The sequence below is a fragment of the Sus scrofa genome, chromosome 6 (assembly GCF_054392235.1).
Source record: "Sus scrofa isolate SSC_HxYL_T2T_F1_AM1 chromosome 6, Sscrofa_HxYL_maternal_Yorkshire_Landrace_v2.0, whole genome shotgun sequence".
NCBI classification, from domain to species: domain Eukaryota; kingdom Metazoa; phylum Chordata; class Mammalia; order Artiodactyla; family Suidae; genus Sus; species Sus scrofa.
The window spans coordinates 34040591-34068271 of NC_139388.1; the positions used below are offsets into that span (position 1 = coordinate 34040591).

The following is a 27681-nucleotide window of genomic DNA, read 5'->3' on the forward strand; positions in this document are numbered from 1 at the left end:
ATTGCTAATCAAACACAAATTTTTCCCCACATTTAGTTAAGATCTGTAAAATGAAAAGCCAAGTACTATATTCACTGAAAAAAAAAAAAAGAAAAAAAAAAACCACGTGTAAGCAGAATCATGCAGTTCAAATCCATGTTGTTCAAGGGGAAACTATATTTGATTGTGTGATTACCGGTTTGATGTCTTTCCTTCATTATAGCGTAAGCATCAGAAGCATAGAACTTGCCTATATTTTTCTTATCTGTCTATCTCCAGCCCCTTGTACAGTATCTGGCACAGAGTAGGTGCTCAATAATGATTTGCCAAATGAATGTGACCAAGTCTTGAAAGAAGAAAGATGGCTTGCTTCTCATTTTGCACTGAGATAGCTTTTCTCAAAATGTAATTTTGCACGTAACTCTATTATCAAATATATTTGGATAGTATCTCTTTCTACACTCCCCTCTTGGATATTTACTGCACAGATTAGTATACTAAAGACTCTGAGAAGTCCTGCAGAGGTCCTCATGAACTTGGCGTCTCTTTAACTCCTTAATTCAATGAACTTTTCATTATCTATTAAAATTCTGAAGAATTAGTACTCCATAAAACACAATTTGGAGAATACTTCCCAAAGTTTACTTAGATTTGCAAGTGACTTACTTTAAGCCTTCTTCCCAGTGCGGCTGGATGGGGTTTCACAGGCTGCACCACGGACAATTCCAGGGGCACCATTCACGATGCAACCTGCAAAGAGTGATACTGATTTTGTACCACATATTCTGTTTCCCAAAGAAATTACCACTCTTTCAATTTACAAAAATTAACAATTTACAAAAAAAATTCATCCTCTTCACAAAAAGAATGTAAATACTTTCTCCATTTCCTCCTTCTACTCTTAGCAGCTTTCTTTGCACAATGTAGAGGTTTCTTTTCGACTTTTATCTTTAAAACCTAATGGTTTCACTCTTTCACGAAAACAAGGATAACCTTAGGCCAAATCATGATGGAGGCAAATAAATTTTTCTTCTTTGCACCTGTCTTTTCTATACCTCTCTTCCACTCCATTGCATGAATCCTTCTATGATAACTTTCTCCTTCCTCCCCAATCAAGAGAAATTTTTGCATCAGCCACTTACACTTTAGTCTGAATTGACTCCTCTCTCCTAGAGGCATTTGTATCTTAAGATATATCTTCCATTGTGAAAGAAAAGCTTCAGACCTAAGTTATTCCAGGTGTTGGTGAGTCAGGAGGAGGCCGTGCTTGGGGAAGTGACCCCCCCCCCCCATCACTTGCCAATCACAGGCTAGCTTCACATATGATTAGAACCAGCTCTGTAGAGAGTATCTTTTTTTTTTTTTTTTTTTTTTCAGTTTTGTTGCCTCTGAGTTTCCTTCCACATATTCCCCTACCTTCAGCCCATGTGCTTGACTAGAACTCCATACCTGGGTCATGGATGCAGCACATCATTAGGCCAGTCCACAAATAAGATTCTTCTGGCCACACTAACTGGTTCAGGAAAGGTGCTTGAGGTAATCAAAGCCAGTGAGACATGATAGGGTTTTTGCTAAGAGTGCTGGGAGAGCCATGGGCCCCTCGCATGAAAGCAGAGAAAATATAGATTTTAGAGCAACTGGTGCCATTTTGCTCCTATGTGGAATCAAGGATGAAGCCACACAGCCAAGACTCAGTGGAAAGAGAGAGAAAATGAGTCCCCATGATTCAATTCCTTCCTCCCTGCTGTTCAGGCAACTCAGCAGGAAAGTTAGAGCAGAATATTGCAAGAGAGAATTTTCCAAATCATAGGTCATAACCCATTAGTGAGTTGTAAAGACAAATTCAGTGGGTCATCAAGAACATTAAAAATATTGAAAAGGACCACTGGGTTGCAATGAAATGTATATGATGTGTTAGGGGCAAAACATGTTTTAAAGCCACTACTAGTCAGTTACACATTTTGGTAATTTCTTCCTGTATATAAAGTAATTATTTTTAAAAAACCCTGAAGGGGTTTAAAAAATACTTTGTAATGATTGGCATTGGTCCTATCTGATGGTTAAAAGGGGAGATAATAAATAATAATATTTTCTATTAAAACAAAAGACAGGAGGAACCAAGCTGTACCTACAGCTGGCCTTACCCCTAGTCTTTTCAATTGGCTTTGCCTAATAATTTCCTCTTTGCTTAAGCAGGTAGGAGTTGGGTTTTCTGTCAGTTGAAACCCAAAGGAATCTAATGAAAACATTAGCCAAAGAGGTGCTCTTACTTTTTTGGGATTTATGCTTCCCTAGCTACCTGACCTAGGGATAAATTCAGTCCACCACTATCAGAAGAATAGAGGAAGAAATAAAATAAAAAACTTGGAGAGGTCTAGCCACCTTGGGAGGGCTCATGCTACATCTAGGGGAGACGTATGGGCAGACTTTTCCTTGAGGTCTAGAAATATGTCAGCTCTGATGTCACTTCTAGGAAGGGTACATCATATTATGCCACTCCCATATCTACCACTGCTTTGGAATTGGGACTCACCACCACGAACACAAACACACACGTTCATATGTTTGAGCAACATATCAGGGAAGGCTGAGAGACGGAAAAGACGCTGCTCACGGGCTTATAAAGCACGTACGTGGCTTGTGCCTGAGTAACTTTAAACCCAGAGAAATGCAGTGTTTTGTCCTGAAATTTGCCCTATAAGGCCTGGCTGCTATTACAGACTCTTATCTATCCACCTGGACCAAGTGGCTGCCCCTCAAACCTCTCCTAGGCAATAGTCACCTGTTAACCTGGTCACTGTGCTAAGGGTTTCCTAAGAGCTTTCTAGGTCTCTGTGTATTTACTCAACTCTCAAGCCCCAAATATTGTGTGGATTCTTGTAGAGGAGGATAGTGCACAGTCTTTTCAGCTCGCAAGCATTATAGGGTTATCTTTCCAAGAGGATGCTAGGTTCAGAAGAACCTATATGCCTGAAAGAAGGGGCTTTCTGGAAGACATAGAAATACACAGAAAACATTTCCTTCTTTCTTGCCTGGGTCAGGGAGAGAAGGGGCTCTTTTTTCCAGGATTCCCCACCAAAGGCTTTAGAACACCAGTTCTTCAAAATGAAGATACCAAGTAAGAAGGAATAAAGGACATTTTGAGATAATTGGTGGGGAGCCAGCCACATCAAATCAGAGTACTCCAAAATCCTCCTCCGAGTCGAGGTAATAACCTGGCAGGGCTTGAACGTGGCAGCTCTGTTTGTTCAGTAGTTGTTTTACTATGTATTTTTATTGGTTATTTTTCCTTCGATCCCCTGTTGATAGAGTCCTGTTCAAGGGTGATGTTTTTGATTTCCTGCCTGGAATTCTAAGTGAATGGAGGCAAGTAGGGAGGGGGAGCAGGTCACTAATAGAGGTTGGGGGATGGGGTGGAGTTTCCCAGGGCCCCGCTGAGCCCAGCCCTGTGTATTCACATCACATTATGCCTCTCCCATACCTAACCGCTGCTTTGGGATCTAGACTCACCACCACGATGTAGCCTATATTGTTTCACAGACTCTGGCCACATGGTTCTATTATTTCCACTTCCTCCTATGCTCCAACCACATCTGGTCTTTTTCCAATTTTTCAGCCATGATGCCTTCCAGGTAAGGGCTTTGCACATGCTGTTCCCTTTGCCTGGGACAGACTAGGTGAGTTTCTCATTATATGGTGAAGAAGAGTCCATTCATGGTGGGGCTGGCTTGTGAGACAGTACAGGGTCTTCATAAGAAAAATGAAAGTATTACTTGAGAAACGTGACACCCTTAGCTGATTTTTCCAGCAGATCTGGAATACTACTGAAGTATACTGTGTGGGCAAGGGTGCACAAAATTTAGAGAGGAGGGACACGGAGCCATCAGCAAACTCATAATCTTTTCTTTTTTTTTTTTAGGTTTTTAAAAAATGATTTTTATTTTTTTTTCCATTATAGCTGGCTTACAGTGTTCCATCAGTTTTCTACTGTATAGCAAACTCATAATCTTGATGACACTAAATTACTGATTTGCAACATCACTAATCAGTAGGGAAGTGTGAATCAAAACCACAATGAGATATCACCTCATACCTGTCAGCATGGCTGTTATCCAAAGGACAAGAAATAACAAGTGTTGGTGAGGGTGTGGAGAAAAGGGAGCCCTCATGTACTACTGGCAGGAATGTAAATTGGTGCAGCCACTATGGAAAATAGTGTGGAGGTTCCTTTAAAAATTAGAAATACAACTACCACATGATATAGAAATTCCACTTCTGGACTCTTATCCAAATAAATAAATAAATAAAAGAACACTAATCTGAAAAGATGTATGCACCCCTATATTCACTGCAGCATTATTTACAATAGCTGAAATATGGAAACAACCAAAGTGTCTATTGATGGGTGGATGAATGGATGAAGAATATATTGTGTATATATATACATACATATGTATTTCACATGTTATATATATATATATATATAATGGAATATTATTCAGCCATAAAAAAGAATGAAATCGTGCCCTTTGTGACCACATGAATGGACCTTGAAAGCATTATGCTAAGTGAAGTAAGTCAGATAAAGACAAAAATTGTATGAGTTCACTCATATGTGAAATCAAAAGCAAAACAAACATAACAAAACAAAACCCATAAAAACAGAGAATAAACTGGTGGTCGTCAGAGGGGAGAGGTGTTAGGGGATGGAAAAAATGGGTGACAGGAATCAAGAGGTACAAATGTCCAGTTTTAAAATAAATAAGTCCTATGATCATAATATACAACATGGTGACTACAGACAATATTATGTAATCACAAATTTGAAGGTTGCTAAGAAAGTAAATCTTAAAAGTTGTCATCACAAGAAAAAATATTTTTATAACTTTTTATGGTGGTGGTAACTAGACTGTATTGTGGTGATCATTTCCTGGCATATTCAAATGTCAAATCATGTTGTACATTTTAAACTAATGAAATGTTGTATGTCAATTTTACTTCAGTTAAAAATAAGTACATAAATTACTGATTTGCACTGTGGTCTATAACTGGAAACATGAGCCTGATAAAAAATGCTACAAAGCAACAATCATCAAAACTGTATGGTACTGGCACAAAGACAGACATATAGATCTGTGGAACAGGATAGAAAGCCCAGAATTCAATCCACGAACCTACAGCCAACTAATCTATGACAAAGGAAGCAAGACTATACAATGGAGAAAGGACAGCTTGATCAATAGGTGGTGCTGGGAAAACCAGACAGCCACATGGAAAAGAATGAAATTAGAACATTCCCTAACACCATACACAAAAATAAACTCAAAATGGATTAAAGACCTAGATATAAGACCAGACACTATAAAACTCTTAGAAGAAAACAGGCCAAACACTCTCTGACATAAACGACAACAAAAATAAATAAATGGGACCTAATCAAACTTAAAAGTTTCTGCACAGCAAAGGAAACCCTAAACAAAATGAAAAGACAACCCACAGAATGGGAAAAAAATCTTTGCAAGTGAATCAACTGACAAGGGATTAATCTCCAAAATTTATGAAGACCTTCTGCAGCTCCATACAGAAAAAACAAAAAAAACCCCATCCAAAAATGGGCAGAAGATCTAAGCAGACAGTTCTCCAAAGAAGACATACGGATGGCCATGAAAAGATGTTCAATATCACTCATTATTAGAGAAATGCAAATCAAAACCACAATGAGGTACCACCTTACACCAGCCAGAATGGCCATCGTCAAAAAGTCTACAAACAGTAAGTGCTGGAGAGGGTGTGGAGAAAAAGGAACCCTTCTACACTGTTGGTGGGATTGTAAATTGGTGCAACCACTGTGGAAAAGAGGATGGAGATGCCTCAGAAAACTAAATATAGAACTACCATTTGATCCAGCAATCCCACTCCTGGGCATGTATCCAGAGAAAACCATGACTCGCAAAGACACATGTACTCTGATGTTCACTGCAGCACTATTTGCAATAGCCAAGACATGGAAATAACCTAAATGTCCATCAACAGAGGAGTGGATCAAGAAGATATTGTACATATACACAATGGAATATTACTCAGCCATTAAAATGAACGAAATAATGGCATTTTTAGCAATATGGATGGACCTAGAAATTATCATGCCAAGTGAAGTCAGCCATACAATGAGACACCAACATCAAATACTTTCACTGACATGCGGAATCTGAAAAAAGGACAGACTGAATTTCTTTGCAGAACAGATGCTGACTCACAGACATTGAAAAACTTATGGTCTCCAGAGGAGACAGTCTGGGGGGGTGGGGGGGTGGGGGGATGTTCTTGGGTTATGGGATGGAAATCCTGTGAAATTGGATTGTTATGATCATTATACAGCTACAGATGTGATAAATTCATTTGAATAATAAAAAAATGAAATATCTGTTAAAATAAAAAAACAACAAAACAAAAAAAAAAGAGTTGGGCAAACTTTGATTAATAATACCTTACATTTATTAAGTGCTCATCCCATTATCTCTTTTCCAATGTGAGGACGATTAATAATAATAATAATAATAACATCTATCTAGCACTTACTATATTCCAGGCACTATCTAAACTTTTCTTTTTACAGCTGTACCTATGGCATATGGGAGTTCCTGGGCTAGGGGTCAAATCATGCCACAGCCACAGCAACACTGGATCAGAGCTACCCCTCAGTTTGCGGCAAGACCAGATCCTTAACTCACTCAGCGAGGCCAGGGATCGAACCTGGATCCTCACAGACACTGTGTCAGGTTCTTAAGCCTCACAGACACTGTGTCGCTTGAGCCACAGTGGGAACTCCTAAACTCTTTACATGTATTACATTGTATTCACAATGATCTCATGAGGTAGACAGTACTATTACCATGACTTAACTACTGAGGATAATAAGTCACAGAGAGATTAAAATGTGTGCCCAAGGTCACACAGCTTGTATGTAGTGGGGCTGGGATTCCAACCTGAGGGCATAGTCCTTGGACTTCACCACCACAGACCACCCCGTACACTGCCTTGCAGGGCAGGGGAGAAATCGCACCTAAGGCATTGGTTAGAGTCGTCAGATTGTGCCCTTTAGCATCTCTGGAAGTCTTCAATCTGTAACTACTGGTTACATATTTCCTTGGGGAAGATTTTCCCTGAAATAGCATTTTCCTGCCAACATGAAGGTGGTTAAAGGGTAATCTGGGGTCAGGAGGTCAGGACCAAAGTAACTGGTGGCAGAATTTTCAGAAGTCAATATTATCATCAGGTCAACAGCAGGAATCAGTCCAGCACCTGTCCTTCTTAGGTTCCAACGTATCACAAATGTCCCACCCTCAGGGATATTGCTAGGGAATTCCTCTCCCCGTTTAGATTACTCTGAACTGACTCTGAAAGAACCAATGAATTAAGTGCAAGTAGTTCCAAGTAGCTCATTTGGGAGGTGCTGAGGATATAAGCAGGGCAATTGACAAGTGACACAGGGAAGGGAAGGCAGTCAATAAAAGATGTATTATTGGATCAGCTACCAGAGTAAGTGGCTAGAGCTCAGCCCCAGAAGGAACACACGACCTCAGAATTATCCCACCCAAGGGTGAGGAAGCTGGGACAGTTACACCCCAACCCTCAAGAACTCAGTTGAGGGTTTCTTCTGGCTTGCAATTCTCTAGCGCTTCTGGTCTGCTCTGCAAGGCAGTGCAGCCTTCAACAGATCTGGAAGGACCCAGAGGACATTTTGCTAAGTGCAATATTCCAGACCCAGACAGACAGATACTGCACAATCTCACTTACAAGGAGAATCTAAAAAAGTTGAACTCATGAAAGCAGAGAGCTGAATGGTGGTTTCCAGGTTTGGGAAGGGGGAGAGGAAAATGGGGAGACAGTGGTCAAAGGGCCCAGACTTTCAGACATAAAATAAGTTCTGGGGCTGCAACGTACAGCATGGTGATTACAGTTAAGCCACGGTATTGTAGGATTTCCCTTGTGGTTCAGTGGGTTATTGTCACTGCTATGGCTCTGGTTACTGCAGTGGCATGATTTCCACCCCTGGCCTAGGAACTTCTGCATGCCATGGGCACAGTCAAAAACAGAAAGAATACTGGAGTTCCCATTCGTTCATTAATGACCCTCAGATCCATGAGGATGCAGGTTCGATCCCTGGCCTTGCTTAGTGGGTTAAGGATCCAGCGTTGCCGTGAGCTGTGCTGTAGGTCACAGACTCGGCTCAGATCTGGCGTTGCTGTGGCTCTGGCGTAGGCCGGCGGCTGCAGCTCAGATTCGACCCCTCGCCTGGGAACCTCCGTACGCCACGGGTGCGGCCGTAAAAAGACAAGAGGAAAGATGGAGTTCCCGTTGTGGCGCAGTGGTTAAGGAATCTGACTAGGAACCATGAGGCTGCAGGTTTGATCCCTGGCCTTGCTCAGTGGGTTAACGATCCGGCGTTGCCGTGAGCTGTGGTGTAGGTTGCAGATGAGGCTTGGATCCCGTGTTTCTGTGGCTGTGGTGTAGGCCGGCAGCTACAGCTCCGATTGGACCCCTAGCCTGGGAACCTCCACATGCTGTGGGTGCGGCCCAAGAAAATGGCAAAAAGGCAAAAAAAAAAAAAAAAAAGAAGAAGAAGAAAGAAAGAATACTGTATTGCACATTCTCTAAAGGGAGTAGATTATTCTGTGTTCTCACCCCCACCACACACACTCACACACTCACAAATACACCTACGTGAGGTGACAGACGAGTTAATTATCTTGATTGTGATCCTCACTTCACAAGGTATATGTATTTCCAACCATCACCTTGTACACCTTAAATATGCACAATTTTTATGTGTGGATTCTACCTCGACAAAGCTGGGGAAAGTCAGTTTTCAGGCAGACACAGGCTCCGGCAGCTACGAGCAGCCAGGAAACAGTGGTGGGCAGGCGGGGCGCTGCCAGTGCCTATGGTACCCCGGTTATGGCTGAGGACAAGCAGTTATGAGAGATGTGGAGATGGTCAGACCTGGGTTTTCAATCCAGCTTCCAGCACCTACGCTGTGACCTTGGATGAGTGATTTCATTTCTCCAAACATGAGGTCTCTCTTTTACACCACGGAGACTAAAATAATGATGCAACTTCTCACTAAAAAAATGCAACTTCTTATTATTTTGTGATTATTATCGTCGTTACCTAATGTGACACGTCCAAGCAGAGGGAAAGGGCCTTGGGAAGAAAGTGCCAGTCTCTGAGATGCTTAGAGCAACTCAACGCTTGCCAAACAATTTAGAGCTGTCAAAAGCACTCGGATGGCGTGAGGCTTCTACGAGCATTTTCTTCCTTTCCCTCCCCCAAAAGGTCAAACATATGCTTCAAGTGGGACATTTCCTTCAATCACTTTCAAAATAACAATTTGCCAGAACATTTTTATTAACCTTGAAACTTGTCCAATCTGCAGAGGAATAATAGGCTACAGTGATACGGATGATAATAAAGTCCCAAACAAACCTGGCCAACAAGTGACACATGGACTCTCTCTTTGCACATAATTACTTTTTTTTTTTAATGCTGCATGTGATCAGCACACAGAGCTGGTCCTCTCTGGGGGAGCATTCACTTGGAAAACTGCCAAAGGAGGACGCCCTGCTTTGCTTTAATAAAGAGGTAAGGGCTGAGTTCCCGTTGTGGCTCAGTAGGTTAGGAACCTACCTGACTAGTGTCTGGGAGGTTGTAGGTTCCATCCCTGGCCTCGCTCAGTGGGTTAAGGATCCAGCGTTGCGGCGAGCTGTGGTGTGGGTCGCAGATGCGGTTTGGATCCTGCGTTGCTGTGGCTGTGGCCGTGACCAGCAACTGGCAGCTCCACTTCGACCCTTAGCTTGAAAGCTTCCATATGCCGCAGGTGCGGCCCTGAAAAGCCAAAAGAAAAAGAGGTGACCGCTATAGAACTTCCCTGCATAAGCCTTGGCTCTTGGCTTAGAAGCCATCAGGTGTGCAGAGCCTGTGCTAGGGAGGTGGGTCCGGCAGCCATAGGTCCAGATTGGAACCCACGGTGGGGGAATTCCACAGGTGAGAGTCCATATCCTCACCTGATCAGCTGTGAGAGGAGGGTTGTGTGGGGCTGGGTCCCCTGGGAACAGACTTACCTACAGAAGGTTCCTGGGGCACCTTCTCCAGAGACGTTCCAGGAGGACCGTGGCAAGAGGCGGGCAAAGGGAGAAGCTGGTCCTTGATGTGGTTACAACGGAGACCTCGGCCCCCCTGGGGAGCACAGGAGTTGGGGTAGCCCTTCAAAGGTGTCCCAAATTGAGGCAGGGCAGCAGAAGCCAATTTTTTAAAAAATATATTTGAAAAAAATATTGTCATTATGAAGGTGCAGTTGCCAAAGTGGGAGGATGGCGCTTACTTAACAGCTTTTAGCTTGATTTATAGCTTGTAAATATCCAGACACACGGTACGTGGGCTTCTATTTGCAGTCCTGCCCCGTGCCCTGCGCGGGAAGGAGGCAGCCTGGAAGAAGGTGTTCGTTCAGCTGCAGAGCTTCGACTCCACATAGGTGGATACAGTGTGGAGTTAGCACAGGTAAGGGAGCACAGTCCTGTCATGTCTGGCTTTGTGACTCTGTCTACCAGAGGTAGCCACTGCTGTTATTACGCTTCTTTGGGCCATTGTGGATCTGAGAGCTTTCTTTCCTTGTTCAAGGTCGTGCGGTGGGTAAGATGTAGAGCCCAGGACGGAAACTAGACCACCGAACCCAGGGCCTATACACTCCATGGTTCTTTGTGCAAGGCCAAGCCGGCATCTGGTCCGTGCCACAGGTGACACAGATGACATAGAAGCCCACCTCTCCTCTCGTTGCTGAAATTCTCTTTGAATGTTAGGGCCTGTGCAAATGTCACCTCCGGCATGACTCTTTCTCTGGTTTTCCTCTGCCGCATTTCTTTCTTCACTTTGCTTGTCTTTCTCAGACATAAACTTATATACCCTGATTAATATTTAAATTGGTTTTCTGGGTATCTTCTCTCCAGGCCTAGAATATAAGTTCCCGGGTGCCAGCGTTCACTGTATTCATTTCTGTGTCCCTTTATGTTAGTTTTCCCTTGCTATGCAGGAGAGTCCCAGGAACTTAGCCGCTTAAAACAACACAGAGTGACGATTTCACAGTTTCTGTAGAAGTCCGGCCTTGGGGTCCTCTTGGAAGCCCACTGGTGGTTGGCTGAATTTGTTTCTTGGCTGATATAGGCTCCGGTCCCATTGTCCTGATCGTTGTCAGCTGGGCGCTGCTCTCAGCTTTGCGTCAGCCCCCACCCCATGAATGTTTGTTTTCTTCCAGGCCAGCTGCAGCCCATCTCCCCTGCCTGCAACACCCTGAAGAACACTCTTATTTTCAAGCATCACACGACTAGCTCGGACCCACCCAGTGTCATCTTCCTCTGGCAACAGAAGAACAATCACAGGTATGATATGGGATGTGATCATATTCACAGTTTCAACACAGGGTCCAAGGGCAGGGGATTATACAAAGGTGGGGGTCACGGGGTCATCTTAGACTTCTCCCGCTATCCTCTTCTCTCATCTAAAATGTATCCTGTGAAAGTTTGCAAGGCAGTGACTGATTCCTCACTGAGTCACTGTTTCATTTTCCTAGTTCATTGCACTTGAAGCAGAAGCACAGCAGCACTCCGGCTGCCTGCCTTCTTTCCCTCTGGGAGACAAAAGAAGAAACTTACATCAAAGAAGGCAGAAATAATTTTGGTCCCTCCTATTCTTCGAATCCAGTAGTTCCAAAAATAAATATATCACCCAGGGAATACAAGATGATGCTAAGGGGTGTATGAGCATAGTCATAAGTAATATGGAAGCAAATGATGAGAAATGCATTCCTTTTTCAATTCTTTTCCAATACCTCTTATTACACTCAGGAGAACGTCTCAGTTTTCTGCCAACATGTGCTTAACACCTCCTACGCTTGCAAATCTCCCTTTTTAAAAAGGAGGCTCAGGCTCAGAGACTTAAAGGTGCAACCGTATCCACCTAGCACTGGACAACATTTTTCTTTGCATCATGCCAATTTTTACATCCCTTTAATTATGGCAAACGATATCACTGCTGATAAAAGATTTCCTTATTAATGGAGTTCCCGTCGTGGCTCAGGGGTTAAAGAGCCCGACTAGTATCCATGAGGACTTGTGTTCAATCCCTGGCCTCCCTCAGTGGGTTAAGGTTCCAGTGTTGCCGTGAGCTGTGGTGTAGGTCACAGACACCGCTCAGATCTGGTGCTGCTGTGGCTGTGGCATAGGCTGGCAGCTGTAGTTTGGATTCAATCCCTAGCCTCCTGGGAACCTCCATATGCTGCAGGCATGTCCCTAAAAAGACACACACACACAAAAATTTCCTTATTAAGATTTTTTAAAAGAAAAAAGTAATAAATGAAGTTATTATATAATGAGTGTACTGGTGCTTCACAGATGTGGCAAAAGTTATCAATGTAGGATGTGAATGATGGCAGTTGGAGAAACAGTGCTCTAACCTGGGGGTTGAATGGGCTGCAGCATCTGGGCTGGGGCGGAACCTGCAGGGGAGACGTAAAGGGGGCTCAATTGCTGACACATTGGAAACAGAGAGGGAGGGGCTGGAGAACAGCCCGGGCCGTGGGAGCCTGGCTTCTTGTCCTGTGTTGGCCATTTCCCAGCTGTGCGCCTCGGAGCATCCTCTTCCTTTTCTGGACTTGCAAGATCTCCACTGCAAAGCGTTTGGACCTGATCACCTCTAGTGTTCCTTTCTACCCTGACTTTTTATGATCCTGTGAATGAGGCAGGCATTATAAAGTCTCAGTAATTTTGAGCCACATTTTAATATGTTGCTGTGGAAAAAAAAAATCTCTCCATAGCTGATCATTGACAACGGGGCTTCTCAACTGTTGCATTACTGACATTTGAGACACCATAATATCCTGTCGTGGGGATTGTCCTATGCTTTGTAGGATGACTAGCAGTCCCTAAGCTCTATCCACTAGGTGCCAGTAACAATTTCCCAGTATAATAACCAAGAATATTTCCAGACACTGCCACATATCCTCTCGGGGGGCAAAATCGCCCTGGTTGGGAATCACTGATTTAGGAAAAATTCATCAGTTTTGGTGTGGTCTACGTTCCTTTGGTTCTAACAGCAGAAGGTGACTCAAACTTTCCAGTGGTATTTCTGGGGTGCCTATTGCCTTCCATGGAGAAATAGGAGACACTAGGCCACTGGATTAATCGATTGGTGTATTGACTAATTCTCTCACTAATCATTAACTGAACATAATCATACTGATCATCCGGCATGCAATGGTAAACGAGAACTTTTAAGGACTTTCAACTGGCCATCCTTGATTCACTCATCATTTTTGGCAAACCGTATTAATTAAGCGATTACTTGCATGCCTGTTCTTCATCCAACAAACAGTTCTTGTGTGTGTGGTGTTTGTTAGCCCTAGGCTGAAGCACAGAATCAGTGAGAAAGACAGATGGGCTACCTCTCCTTCAGGAAGTTCCAGCATGCAAGGCACTTGCTCTGCTAGATATTGCTGGGCACTCGAAGGTGACCATGATGAATGAATATGAATATGATGAATGAAGGCCACCTCAAGTATGCTCAGTTTAGTGAGGATGAGGAGGCACACACCCAGTGGAGTCTATTAGAAAACAAGAAGTGGGAGAGGTTCCCTGTGGCTGGGACGATTATACCTTCACGTAGGCATTTGAGCTGATAAGTAAAAACAGCAAAAATGGGCATTACCATGTACCCATTTTAGAGATGGGAAAATTTCAGAAGGCTGAGGACATTGCCCGAGGTCATGTAACTAGTGGAGTGCTGTGGATGGAGGGAAGATGGAGAAGGAACTTGCATCCACGTATGGATGTCTAGCAACAAAGCCCCAGGGACTAGTCTACTTTCCCAGGCTGATACTAAAGAGTGGTGGGAGAGTTCTCAGAGGGAGACAGATAGAAGCTAAAGAAGAGCAAGGGAACAAGAGTAGCAAAGCATTTGCAGAGCATCATCTGTACAAAGGCTGTGTAACAGTAAATGAATGACCTTTTCTCATCCCAGGACCCTTGGCTCCCCCAAGAATCCATTCCCAGTGGGAAAGAGATGCCACAGCTGAGATAGAGAATATGGTGGCTACAGCAGGAAAGCTGAGCATGGTTTGAGAAAAACAAGCAGTGGCCAGATTCAAAGTGAGCTGCACCTTTGTTGTTCAGACCTTTGAATCTTTATAGGATGAGTCATCAGAGAATGGCTCCCTCTTAAGGAAACTTAAAGGAGCCTCTTCTTCTTTTTAAAATTAGAGTATAGCTGATTTACAGTGTTGTGTCAATTTCTGCTGTACAGCATAGTGACCCAGTCACACACACACATATACATATATACATTCTTTTTCTCATATTATCTTCCATCATGTTCTATCTCAAGAGACTGGATATATATCGGAGTTCCCGCCATGGCGCAGCGGAAATGAATCCAACTAGGAACCATGAAGTTGTGGGTTTGATCCCTGGCCTTGCTCAGTGGGTTAGGGGTCTGGCATTGGTGGTGTAGGTCACAGACGCGGCTCAGATCCTGTGTTGCTGTGGCCGTGGCATAGGCCGATGGCTACAGCTTTGATTTGACCCCCAGCCAGGGAACCTCCATATGCCTCGAGTGTGGCCCTAAAAAAAAAAGAAAGAAAGAAAAAGAGAGACTGGATATAGTTTCTCGTGCTATATAATAGAACCTCATTGCTTATCCATTCTATTTACAGATAATAGAGTTGTAGCCTCTCTTCCTTCTGGTGTCTGCCCCCTTTGTGGCTGAAGTGGGTAGGGGGCCTGCAGTAGGCTTCCTGATGGGAGGGGCTGATGCCTGCCCACTGGTAGGTGGAGCTGATTCTAATCCCTCTGGTGGGTGGGGCTTAGTCTGGGATGCGATTAGAGGCAGCTGTGGCCTGAGGGGTCTCTAGGCAGCCTGTTTACTGAAGGGCAGGGCTGTGATCCCACCTGGATTGGTGTTTGCCCTGGGGCTTCTCAGCACTGACTGACAGGTGGGGCCAGACTTTCCCAAAATGGCCCCCTCCAGAGAAAGGCACCGCTGCTGTATATTCCCCAGAGCTTTGCTTTCAATGTCCGTCCCTCACAACAAGCCACGTTCACCCCTGTTTTCCCAGGATGTCCTCCAAGAACTGCAGTCAGGTTTGACCCAGATTCCTATGGAGACTCTGCTTTGCCCTGGGACCCAGTGCACGTGAAAGCCTGTGTGCGCCTTTTAAGAATGGGGTCTCCGTTTCCCCCAATCCCGGGGAGCTCCTTCGCACAAGCCCTGCTGGCCTTCAATGCCAGACGCTCCAGGGGTTCTTTCTCCCAGCGCCAGACCCCCACACGTGGGAGTTTGATGTGGGGCACAGAGCTTTCCCTCCTGTAGGTGAGTCTCTGTGAACCAGTTAGTTTCCAGTCTGTGAGGCTTCCCACCCGGGAGGTATGGGGTTGTTTATGTCACGAAATCACCCCTCCTACCTCTTGATGTGGCCTCCTCATTTTCTTCTGGAGTAGGATATCTTATTTAAGGTTTCCAGTCCATTTGGGTGAAGAGTGCTCAGCCTTTAGTCGTGGATTTTGTTGTTTTTAGGAGAGAGGTTGAGCTCCAGTGCTTCTAGGGTGCCATCTTAATCCCACCTCTCACCTGCTTACCTATTCCAAATGTACCAGTTTGCATCTACCAACCCCAAAGAAGCCTCTTCTCATTCTAGCTTTCAGTCTTGGTTTTCTGCTTCAATGTGCTTGCAGGACAAACCCCGACCTTAAAGACATCCCCCGTTACTGGAGACAACAATCTCTGCAGGTTCTTTACTAGTTTCACTACTGAGCAAACTATGCTACCGCAGAGAGCATTTTACTCGTTCAACTAAGGAATAGGGGAATAATTTCAGTATGTGCTGTACGTACCGTCAGCATGTGTTCCTGTCACATGCGTTTATCTCTCTTTGCTGCCTCCTCCCTCTGTGATCTGTGATTTGTTCATAAATAATACACAATCTGAGAGCAAATACAGGAATTTCATCTTGTTGCATCAAAAGAATTTCTGTTGGAGTTGGGAATTTTTTTTTTTTTTTTTTGCTAATGGTATTTAAATATATCTGGAAAAACTAGTTGTGTCTAGCAAAAATGCCTTAATGTGGAAAAAAAATTATCCACATTAGAATATTGGTCTTGAAAATATAAGATGGAATGTTTATTTAGAATAGATGATTATGATGATTTTAGCTGCATTTGTAATATCTTATTGATCTTTGAGAATTAAACCTTTAGGAAACCCACTGTATTTACCCTGATGGGCTGCAAATCACAATATGTACCAAGGCTGATGCATATTTCTTTTGGGAAAAAAGTGATCAAAGTGAGCATGTCTGTGTCTCCACCAGATTTTAGGTTTCCTGAAGTCAGGGAGAGGGGCTTTGTATCTGTCCTAGCATCAGGCACAGGAACTTGCATAATGGAGTGCTGGAGCTGACTTGCTCTGGTTTAGGCACGCTTTGGCAATTTTGCAAGTCACTTGTAAAACCCAGGGTGGCTTGAAATTGGCCATAGTGGAAATCTTTGCTCCACAGAAACTGACCAACAACAAATCAGGGTTTTGTTTTGTTGACTGCTAGTTTTCCAGGAAATGTTTGCTTGTCTAGAATGTGGGAGCCTCTATTTTGAGAAAATAACCACAACAAATCCTAAACTAATGCTTTATGATTGAGTTGGAACTTCTTCTTTTGCTGACTGGGCCATCTCTCCCTGCAATAGTGTTATTCCACAATATGCATGAAGAGACCGGGTAGAACGTATCCTAATTTTCCAAGCACAGACCCTTGTCTTATAGGCTATGTCTACCATAAAGAAGGCCTTTCCAACTTTATTGTGTGTTACACTCTTTCCATACTGCCTTCTTTCAATTAATGCTCTGACACTGAAAGCATAGTAATTAATACTCTGATTTCCGTCTTGGGACCCCACAGTGCACAAGGCACTTTGCCAGGGACTAAGGGACACTCAACATGACGAGGACCTAGTTCATGCTGTCTGATATTGCTCTTCTGGGAGAAGGAACAGGAGACTATAATTGATGGAGAATCTGGACTGGCCATTCTGTCCTGTTACTGTGATGTGTGGAGCTAATATCCATAGGAAGCAACAGGTCAGAGCCAGGGTCTCCCACTCAGCTAGAGCTAGAACAAAAACATGGCATAAGGTGTAACATAGTCCAGGAAGCTGTGAATCAAGAAAAGTCAGTGTAAGTCAATGTGGGGATGATGGGACGCTGAGTCTGGATATTCTAGACGTGAAGACTGAGCAGCAGGATAATTCTGGCATTGACCTGTGCGTGTGGTAATTTCTATGTTTCCAATCTGGTGACTGTGGCATGGGGTGCTGAGTCCATGGGAAGAGATGTCAGGGGCACCTGTGATCTCCCAGAGCTTGCAGATGACTTGAAGTGTCCTTAAACCCCCAGGAAAAGGGAGTTCATGATGAAGTCAGAAGAAATAAGTGTTAAGTAAGTGTCAAGGACTGAAGTTTAGCACGTCTCTGGATGCAAGGTTGATTACGGAATGTCTTCAAGGATGAAGTAGTATTTTACATTTAGAATAGATAAGCAATGATGTCCTACCGTATAGCGCAGGGAACGACATCCAGTCTCTTGGGGTAGAACATGATGGAAGATAATATGAGAAAAAGAATGTATATATATGTTTGACTGGGTCACTTTGCTGTGCAGTAGAAATTGCACAACATTGTACATAAACTATACTTTAATAAAAAAAAAATCAAGAAGGATTTTAAGGAAGAGGGAATTCCCTGGTGGTTCACTGGGTTAAGGATCCGGGGTTGTCACTGCTGTGGCATGAGTTCAATGCCTGGCCTGGGAACCTCTGCATACCTTGGGTGTGGCCAAAAAAAAAAAAAAAAAAAGAGAGAGAGAGAGAATTTGAGAATTTCAGGGGGAAAACAGCAGAGCCTTAAACAGAGAGTGAGGACTCCTGACACATGTCACATACCTATGAAGCCAGGTTTGCATTTGTTTCTCCAATTTGCCTAATGACAAGAATTGCCTTGGGAAAGGATATCGATTTTTACAGGTTGTTTAGCATCTCCCCCTTATAATCCAATACAGGGGATTGGGGGTGGAGCCCTGGCATCTGTATTTTAATTGGGGAAATTGCAGTGTGCTCTGTATCCTGGCTTTCTTGGGAGGAACTGCTCTGTGCTGAGCACTGTGTGTTTGTCTGGGGAAAGGGAGCGGGGACAGCAGGTGTTGGGAGGGAAGTCAAGTGTATGTGTTAGGCAGGTCCCCATCTTCCAGACTTGCTCCCGCCGACATCTCCAATGCCAGGGACAGGCTCCTTTATTCCCCAGAATTGGAACTGCCTGAATTTTAAAGCACTGCACGATTTATTCAGACGAAGTCTTTCAAGAAGGAGTGGGAGCTAGGCTGCAGGATTCTAATCTTGAATATTCAGGGAAAGCAGCATGTCCTATTCAACACGGCTGATCAATAATGAGTGCATTCACACTCTAAATGTGTGCATTATGTACAGATACAAAATATACAATGCCCCCAAAACGGGGAAAGACATTTCTGATTGAATTTTTTTGTTTGGGTTTATAAAAATAACTTGTGGTGCATCAATTACTCTCCATTTCCATGGATACAGGCAATACTTTATTATGTAACTCTACAGCTGTGCCGGTTTTTAATATAAAAACCCAGATTTTTTCATCTATTCCTCTTTCATAGTTACTGAACTGAGATAATAACATCTTTTACCTATGAATGTATTCAATTCCTTTTTTTTTTCCCCCACCATCCTGCAAACTCTTATTGATTAGAATTTCATTTTGTGGCTTTTGTAATAAAATCTCCAGTAAATGTTACCATTGCAGGCAGTGGAAGGGCGGAGCGGGAAAGAAGGTCATTCTTTATGAATATTGTGTGTAAATACGTATGTAGAAAGGATGCAGTGTGTGTGTGCCTTTCTTCCAGCTCCAACAAGTGAATGCCTGGACATTGTAGTGGCTTCCCACTTGTTCTAGGGCAGTTTGCACATAATTGTTTATGAAATCTTGAGAAAATAATTCCTCTACTTTTTTTTTTTAAAGACCCCACCATCCTCTTCTCTGAGAACAAAACTCTTATCTCTGTACTTCTATAATTTGTAATTCAGCATCCCTGTTTCAACTGCCTGGTGATGTTTATAGTTGATGAATATCACGTAGTTCTTTCCAGATGTCCCTGCACAGAAATGGCCTCCCATCGTCCCACGGGGTTGAGTAGTGAGATAGGGAGGGGGACGGAAGTGATGATGGGGAATGAAGACCCAGGACGCCCTGAAAAGGGAGGAGTTTAGGCGAATGGAGCTGGATGGGATGTGAGGAGCTGCGGGGAAGACTCCGTCCCTGCAGACCATCGGCATTTGGAATCCTTCCGCTAGCAATGCGGGAATTTTTTATATACAGCGTTCACTTAGGGCACCGTAATGGGGTTGAAGGAGCTAACAACTCCCTTCACTTCTATGTGAAGCGTTGCCTAGATGTGAGTGTGTGCATTTTGGAGGAAAGGAGCTGTGAGAAGTAGATGTGGCGGTGGCCACCTGGCTTAAAACAGTTCTTGGAGCGGTCACTCCCTCTTTGGATGACAGAGCCCTCCAAGAAAGTGGGGCGTAGTCAGGCCATCCTTCACCATTCTGGTTACAGTGATTGACCATGAGGTGGGCATCTGACCCGAGCCAGGCCAATTAGAGTCTTTCCCTGGGGGTTTTCCAGCTCCACTGGGAGGAACGATTGCCCTCTCCTCTCTCCGTGCTGGTGTGAGGATTCAGCCCTGATCTCCACCATGTGGCAAAAATCCGTCTACAATAGGAGGGAATCATTAAGTGATTGATTAATTCACAAGGCCACCATGGAACAGAAAAGAATGACGAGATATCATAAGATACTCAGTGTTGGCTCTTTACTCACACTTCTGTAGTCTTCTTTCCCAGGAGGAGACAAATGCACAAGAATTTTAGTGCCATGGCTTTTCTTTTCAGGGAGCCTCAGGGTCTCAGTTGCCCCCCATCCATCAAACGGGTCATCAGAGGTTCACCCCTACCTCTTTCACTGAGGTGTTGTGAGGACACAATGAGCCTTTTTAAAAATTTTTCAAATTTTATTTTATTTTATTAAAGCAAAGTTTATTTACAATGTTGTGTCAATTTCTGCTATACAGCAAAGAGACCTAGTTATACATATGCATCCTTTCTTTCTCCCATACTCTCTTCCATCATGGTCTATTCCAAGAGATTGGATAGCATTCCCTGTGCTGTGCAGTAGGGTCTCATTGCTTATCCATTCCACATGTAAGAGTTTGCATCTACTAACCCCAAACTCCCTGTCCATCTCACTCCCTCCCCTGTCCCCCTTGGCAACCACAAGTCTGTTCTCTATGTCTCTGAGTCTCTTTCTGTTCTGTAGACAGCTTCATTTGAGCCATATTTTAGATTCCACATATAAATGATATCATACGGTATTTGTTTTTCTCTTTCTGACTTAGTATGAGAATCTCTAGTTGCATCCATGTTGCTGCAAATGCCCCAATGAGACTTTTAAAATTACGTGTTGTTTGTATACTCCTGGGAGTTATAGCAGGATCTATGCTGACATGTCTTGGTCTGAGGCGGCAAACATGCACGAACGAGGTTAATGCTCTCTTTCTCTGCCTGTGGCAGACATCACCAATTGATTCTAGCACGCTTTCTGGCTCAACTTCCTCGTGACCTTACAGTCTTTTTCAATACAGTTCTCCGTGCAGCCTCCACCTCTGAGCAGAGTTGGCATATAGAATAAAACCCATCTGTGGTCTTCGATCTGGGTTCTTGAATGGCTGGTATTAGGGTTGCAGCCTGGGGATCAATTTCCCAACTAATCATGGGGTAGGGATAAAGATATAATGATATGCTGCCACCATTGTGAAAAGGACAAAATGGTATAACTGTGAGGAAAACATAAACAGGAATTTGGGGGTGAGAAGAAAGAGATAGTCATTTAAATGTCTTTGTTATCATTAATAACAGAAAACAGGAAGGTTAGCTAAAAATCACTCTAATTACTTCCCCTTCCAGCCGCCCAGGCTGTGAGCCTAGAACTGAACAGTTTGACAAGTCAAAACAGGACATAGTGTAAATCAGTATTACTTCTTGCTTCTGGGAATTTAAGAATGTGAGACTATAAGAACAACCTGATGTCAGGGGACATAAAACGATTAAAAAAATTCACCGAAAAATACTTTTTGAGTGGTTGCGGGTAGAGCATTTGTATGCCTATTGGTATGTTTCCCAGAAGTGAGCGACCACATGCAAAACCCTAGCTCTGTCAACAACTAATCAGTGGACAGAGGTGGCCTCTAAGGGCCTGAAGCGTCGGTGATGATAAGTCACAGACCCACAGCAACTGCATTCCCTCAGGCTCTCCCCAGCTTGCCAGTGGCTTTGCAGGACACGCTGGACCGAGATCACGGCCTCATTTCCACAGTGGCTTTTGGGCTCCGTACCTGCGAGGTGTCTACACACAAGGGTCCACACCCCGAACCAGGCTACGGTTGGCTGAGTTAGAGCCGGATTCCTCATCCGAGCTGAGCCAATAGGATGTTCTTTGCCCACTTTTATTTTTTATTTATTTATTTTTGCTTTTTGGGGCCACACCCTCAGCATATGGAGGTTCCCAGGCCAAGGGGCGAATCAGAGCTACAGCTGCTGGCCCAAGCCACAGCCACCATGACACCAGATCTGAGCCACACCTGAGACCTACAACACAGCTCATGGCAACACCAGATCCCCAACCCCCTGAGGGAAGCCAGGGATCAAACCTGCACTCTTGTGGATATCAGTCGGATTTGTTTCTGCTGTGCCACAAGGGAACTCCCATTTTACCCACTTTTAGAATTAAGTGACCAGGTCTCTAGTAAGTACCACTGGACCTAGGAGGCCATTTGGATGCGGAGGATAAGAATTCAAGGCAATCGGGATGGGCTGTGGCGGGCAGAGCGCAGAAGCCTTTTGGAGGAGGGTGTGGTGAAGGCTTTGGCTCTGCATTCTGAAACTACAGCCCTTGTCACTCCAGCTAGCTTAACTGGGCTTCGGATCTTTGTCAAATACTCTGTCCTGACCCAAACCGCTCCCTCAAATCTGGAGTGCTTACCTCTGGGTGCACAAGCCAGTATTTAGGCAGCAGGAGAGATGATTTTCTGTGGCGCGCGGCTACAGACTTTTAAAACATCGCCATCGATTTCAGTCGCAAGAAGGAAATTCCCTTTCAGCCCGGTTGATTATCTCAGTTTGGTGCTTGTCTTTAACACCTCAGACTTGCTAATTTCCTAGTTCAACAAAGAGAAGCTAGGGCTTAGGCGAAGAGCCTTCAGCAATCAACGTGATCTTGGTAGAATTTAACAATATTAACTTGCATGTAGTTGTAGGTAGCCTTCCGTTATGGAAGGGGATCTTAGTTTTCCTCATTCCAACCCACGGAAGCTGTGAGAGATATTAGACGAATCACAGTTGTTTAAAGCCAGGAAGTTTAGGGGTGGTTTGTTACACAGCCACAGATAATGGGAACAGAATCCATGCCAGATGATTCAATAGAGGACAATTAACACAGAGAACTGGTTAGAAAAATGTTGGAAGAACTCAAAGGGCTGGGAAGGGATGGTGCAGCCACCCAGCATTAGCGATGGCAGGAAGTCGCTTCTGCTCATCGGGCTATGGGCACCAAGAGGGTAGGAGACGTTACGGGTGGCAGGAGCCTGGGCCACCTGGCTGGAGCCGGAGCCATGGTGGAAAGGTCTGGTGGGAGATGGAAATGTATCTCCTGCCAAAGCCAGAGTCCAGATGGGGTGGGGGCAATATAAATATTTTAGCTTTTTCCTTCCCCCTTCATTCAATCTCCCCTTGAGCTTCTCATGAGACTCTTACCAGAATCCGGTTGCCATGGAAGCATGAGCACCATCATTTGCAGCGGTCAGTGCCCTGGGATACAGAAGAGGGCAGGGCAGAGGGGCCAACAGACTCAGAGATTTCAAAACCATACTTATGGCTACCAAAGGGGAAACGTTGGAGAGAAGGATGGATTAGGATTGGCATATACACACTGCTATATACAAAATCCACCAGGAACAAGGGCCTACTACTGTATAGCATGGGGAAAACTATGATAGATTCTGTGATGGCCTGTATGGGAAAAGAATTGGAAAAAGAATGGATGTGTATGTATGGTTGAGGCACTTTGCTGACCACCTGAAACTAATGCAATATTCTAAGTTACCTATAGGCCAAGAAATAATTATTTTTTTAAAAAATAGCAAATGGAGCAAGTACCCAGCACTCAGGGTCAAGTGACACAAACCAAGGGAAATGACTGTGGCTGCATGGCTCAGAATGGAATTAAGGCACGTGGATTGTCACAGACCGCCCTTTAACCATTCTTATGCCACCAGATCTATAGCTATCCCTGATTCATTAAATATGACTTAATCCTTTCCACATTTGTACTAGTAACAGTCAGAACCCTGGCATATCCCCCTTTGTGGCTCAGTCAGTTAACAACCCAACTAGTATCCACGAGGATGCGGGTTCGATCCCTCGCCTTGCTCAGTGGGTTAAGGATCTGGCATTGCCTTGCCATGAGCTTCGGCATAGGTTGCATATGCGGCTCCAATCCCTCAGGCTGACAGCTGCAGCTCCGATTCCACCCCTAGCCTGGGAATTTCCATATGCTGCAGGTGGGGCCCTAAAAGGAAAAAAAAACAAAAACAAACAAACAAACAAAAAAACAGAACCCTTCTCAGTTGCAGGTGGCTCACTTTTCTGAAATGTCCAGGGTGAAAAGGCTTCAGGCACAGATGGATGCAGAAGTTCAACTACATCATCAGGTGAATGTTCACGTCAACGCTGCTCCTCTGTCTTTATTCCCAGGCAGCTGCTTTTCATGTCGGGCAGCCTGACTACCAGCAGCTTTAGCCTTGCATCCATTGGCCGAGCAGCCCTAGTGAAAACTCAATGCCTCTTTTGCAATGATGGTTCTGGCCCAAGTTCGTGAGTTGAGTTTCGTTGGCCTGTCTTGACCGCAAGGGCCAGGAAAGTGGGATATTCTGGGTTGTGTTCATCAGTGTGCCCGTTCATGGAGGCAGAGAACCAAGTGAAATGAGGCGGGGGTCGGCCTCTCCTGAATGAAGACAGTTTGCTTAAAGAAAATTGTGGTACTTGTCCTTGAAACTGGGGGGTGCTGGGCAGGTGCAAACAATTGATGCAGCCTCGAACCCCTCCTGCACTTCTATTCTCTGCCTTCTTCCTGTTTCCCTGCATCCCTACCAGTCAGGCAAATGTTATACCTCATTCATCTCTATATCCCAACAAGATCTGACCTGGTACCAGAGACCAAGTAAGTGCACAGCAGATGCAGAGTTGAATTGAGGTGTAAGTACTTGCATTACGCATTTATTTCTAGAGCACAAGGGGTGTTTTCCATACCCTGAGCAAGGAGCAGACTAGATTCTTGTATTTTCTGGAGGGCGGAGGGGTGATAAGCAGAAGAGAAGGCAGCAGTGCTGGCCCAAATGCAGCCCTACTCGCATCCTGGAAACTTCTCCCTGCTGCCAGGTCCCTTGGGGCCTCTGGCCAACCCAGCTGAGCGCTCATCTCCATTTGCTACAAATTAAAAAACCAGCCTTTTCCTTTCAGTTGGCCTGAGGCACAATTTTTCCCTTCCAATTTGAATTGCATATAAGTACCATTTCTTCCCGGTGAATGTCTAAGGACAATCTGACACTTCAGTTGTTTTTCCTCCCCTTTCCGATTTAAAAGAGAAAACACATTTTAGAGCCCTGACTGCTATCCTAGCCCCCTTTTAAAAAGTACTGTTGGCATCCCACCGCAAAACCAAAGTTCTTCAATTACTCCATACAAATTAACTTCAGATTGGTCTTTGCCCAGGGCCACCACGGAAGCCCAGCCTCCTTTAGTCATCGGCCTCCAAACAATTCTCCCACTAAACAGAGCCGTTATGGGGCCTGTTTATAACAGCACCATTAAAAATGAAGAGCTGTCAAGAATGCCTTATAATGATGTTGGAAACTGTATTCAGAAAGATTTTTTTTTTAATGACTGGGTGGTTTTTAAAAAGGCAATGAAACACTTTTAAGGAACTATAATGTAATAAATCAATCATAGTCCCTCTGACTTGACGACACTGTCTTCGCATTTATTGCAGCGTATGCAAAACCACACTTAATTCTTTCCTCCCTCCCCCACCCCCTGCAAAACTTTAGAAGGCATCAAAGTAGAGCATATTTATATCTGAAGGTATCTATATTTGCTTTGAGTAGCATTTACTACATCCAAGCGTCCAAGTATTTATTGGAACATGGGCTCTTTTAAATTTTACGTTCAATGCTTCCTCTTTTGAGGGGATGGCATGGCTTAGCGTTCTTTGATTGTAGGCAACAGAAGCTGACTTTGACTCACTGAAGAAGAGGAAATTTATTACCCATCCATCCAGGAACACTTAGGTTGTTTCCAACTCTTTTTTTTTTTTTTTCCTTCTCCATTTTACTGAGAAATAATTGACATACCTCACCGTAGAAGTTTAAGCACAGCATGATGGTTTGATTTACATAGCGTGTGTAATGATTATCATAACAGGTTCAGCTAACATCCATCATCTCATATGGGTACATGGTAAAGAAAAGGAAGAAGAAAAGAGAAAAAAAGAAAAAAGGAATTTATCCTGTGATGAGAACACTAAGGATTTACTTTCTCAACACCTTTCCTGTGTACCGTAACAGCCGTGTTAACTGCAGTCATCATGTTGGGTCTTCATATCCTAGTACCTCTTTCACTTCTAGGTGGAAATTTATACCTTTCAACCACATTCCTCCAATTCTCCCTTCCTGCACCCTTCACACCCAGTAGCCCCATGTTTTACCTCTTTATCTATGAGGTCTTTTGTTCTTTTAGATTCCACATATGCGGCTTATTGCACTTAGCATGATGCCTTCATGATCCATCCATGTTGTTGCACATAGTAGGATTTCCTCACTTTTTAAATACTGAATAATGTTTGGTTGTATAAACAGATACGACTTCTTTATCCATTGACCCATCCGTGAGCACTTAGTTTCTGGGTCGTGGTGATGGTAAATAATGCTGCTCTGAACACGAGGGTGCAGACAATTTTTTTGGACTTCGTATTTTCCAGAAATGGAATGCCTGCATCATACGGGAGTTCTATTTTTAATTTTTTGAGGAATCACCATGCTGTTTTCAATACCAATTTAAAATCCCATCAACAGTTCACAAAAGTTTTCCTTTTTTCTCTGCAGCCACACCAGCATTTGTTATTGCTTATCTTTTTGCTGATAGCCATTCTAACAGACATGTGGTGATATCTCACTGTGGTTTTAATTTGTATTTCCTTAATGATTAGTGATGTTGAACATCTTTTCACATACCTGTTGGCCTTTCAAATATCTTTAGAAAAATGTCTGTTCAGGTCCTTTGTCGGTTTTTTTAAAAATTGTGTTGTTCTTTTGCTGAGTTGCATAAGTGCTTTATGTATTTTGGATATTAATCCTTTTATCCAGATAAGGGGTTGCAAATATTTTTTTCCTATTGCACGGGTTATCTTTTCATTTGCTGATGGTTTCTTTTGCTGTACAAAATCCTTTTGGTGTGCATAGTCCCAGTTGTTTATTTTTGACTTTGTCACTTGTGTTTTAGGTGTCATATCCAAAAAATCATTTCCAAGGTCCACATCAGAGAGCCTTATTCCTATGTTTTCTTCTGAGAGTTTCATGGCTTCAGGTCTGACATTTAAATCTTTCGTCTATTTTTAGTTAGTTCTTGTGAAAAGTGTAAGGCAGGCGTCTAATTTAGTGACCTTTTCTGGTTTGGGTTTCAGGATAATGTTAGCCTTGTAAAATAAGCTTGGAGTGTTCCTTTTTGAATTTTTGGAAGATTTTGGGAAGGATTGATGTTAATTCTTTAACTATTGGGTAAAATTCACCAGTGAAAGCATCTGGTCCTGGGCTTTTCTTCACTGGGAGATTTTTAATACCAGTGTAATCTACTTTTTTTTTTTTTTTTTTTTTTTTTTTTTTTTTTTTTTTACTTTTTAGGACTGCATCCTCGGCATATGGAGGTTCCCAGGCTAGGGGTCAAATCGGAGCTACAGCTGCTGGTCTACCCCACAGCCACAGCAATGCAGGATCCAAGCAGCATCTGCAACTTACACCACAGCTCACAGCAATGCCAGATCCTTAACCCACTGAGCAAGGCCAGGGATCGAACCCGCAACCTCATGGATACTAGTCAGGTTTGTTAACCACTGAGCCATGAAGGGAACTCCCCATCCTTCCTTCTTGTAGCTCTGCATTTTCAATTCGTGGCCCCCAAACTCACTCTGTGGGTCGTCTATATTTCAGGGGAAAAGAGTGTGGAAGATTGCCCCTGCCCTCCTCTTATTTTTAAAAGGAGTCTTTTTTTTTTTTTTTAATTTTATGGCTGCACCTGTGGCATATGGAAGTTTCCCGGCCAGGGATTGAATCCAAGTCACAGTTTTGACATACGCCAGATCCTTTTTTGCCCACTGCACAGGGCAGGGGATGGAACCTGCACCTCTGCAGCAACCTGAGCTGCTGCTG

At 43.8% G+C, this 27681-nt stretch overlaps 1 long non-coding RNA gene across 4 annotated transcripts in view; it reads right to left on the reverse strand.

Moving 5' to 3' along the window:
* Nucleotides 1–15747, reverse strand: part of LOC110260955 (uncharacterized) — an 83113-nt gene extending 67366 nt beyond the window's left edge. For 2 of the 4 annotated variants that reach the window (XR_014805910.1, XR_002344599.2), the window contains exons 1-2: nucleotides 10101–11164; nucleotides 646–729 (exon numbers count right to left, since the gene is read on the reverse strand). This is a non-coding gene — a long non-coding RNA (uncharacterized LOC110260955). Of the gene's footprint in view, nucleotides 1–645; nucleotides 730–10100; nucleotides 11660–13471; nucleotides 14162–15485 lie in introns of those variants that run through there. The other 2 variants (XR_014805909.1, XR_014805908.1) reach the window with 2 other exon arrangements.
* Nucleotides 15748–27681: the final 11934 nt, after the last annotated feature.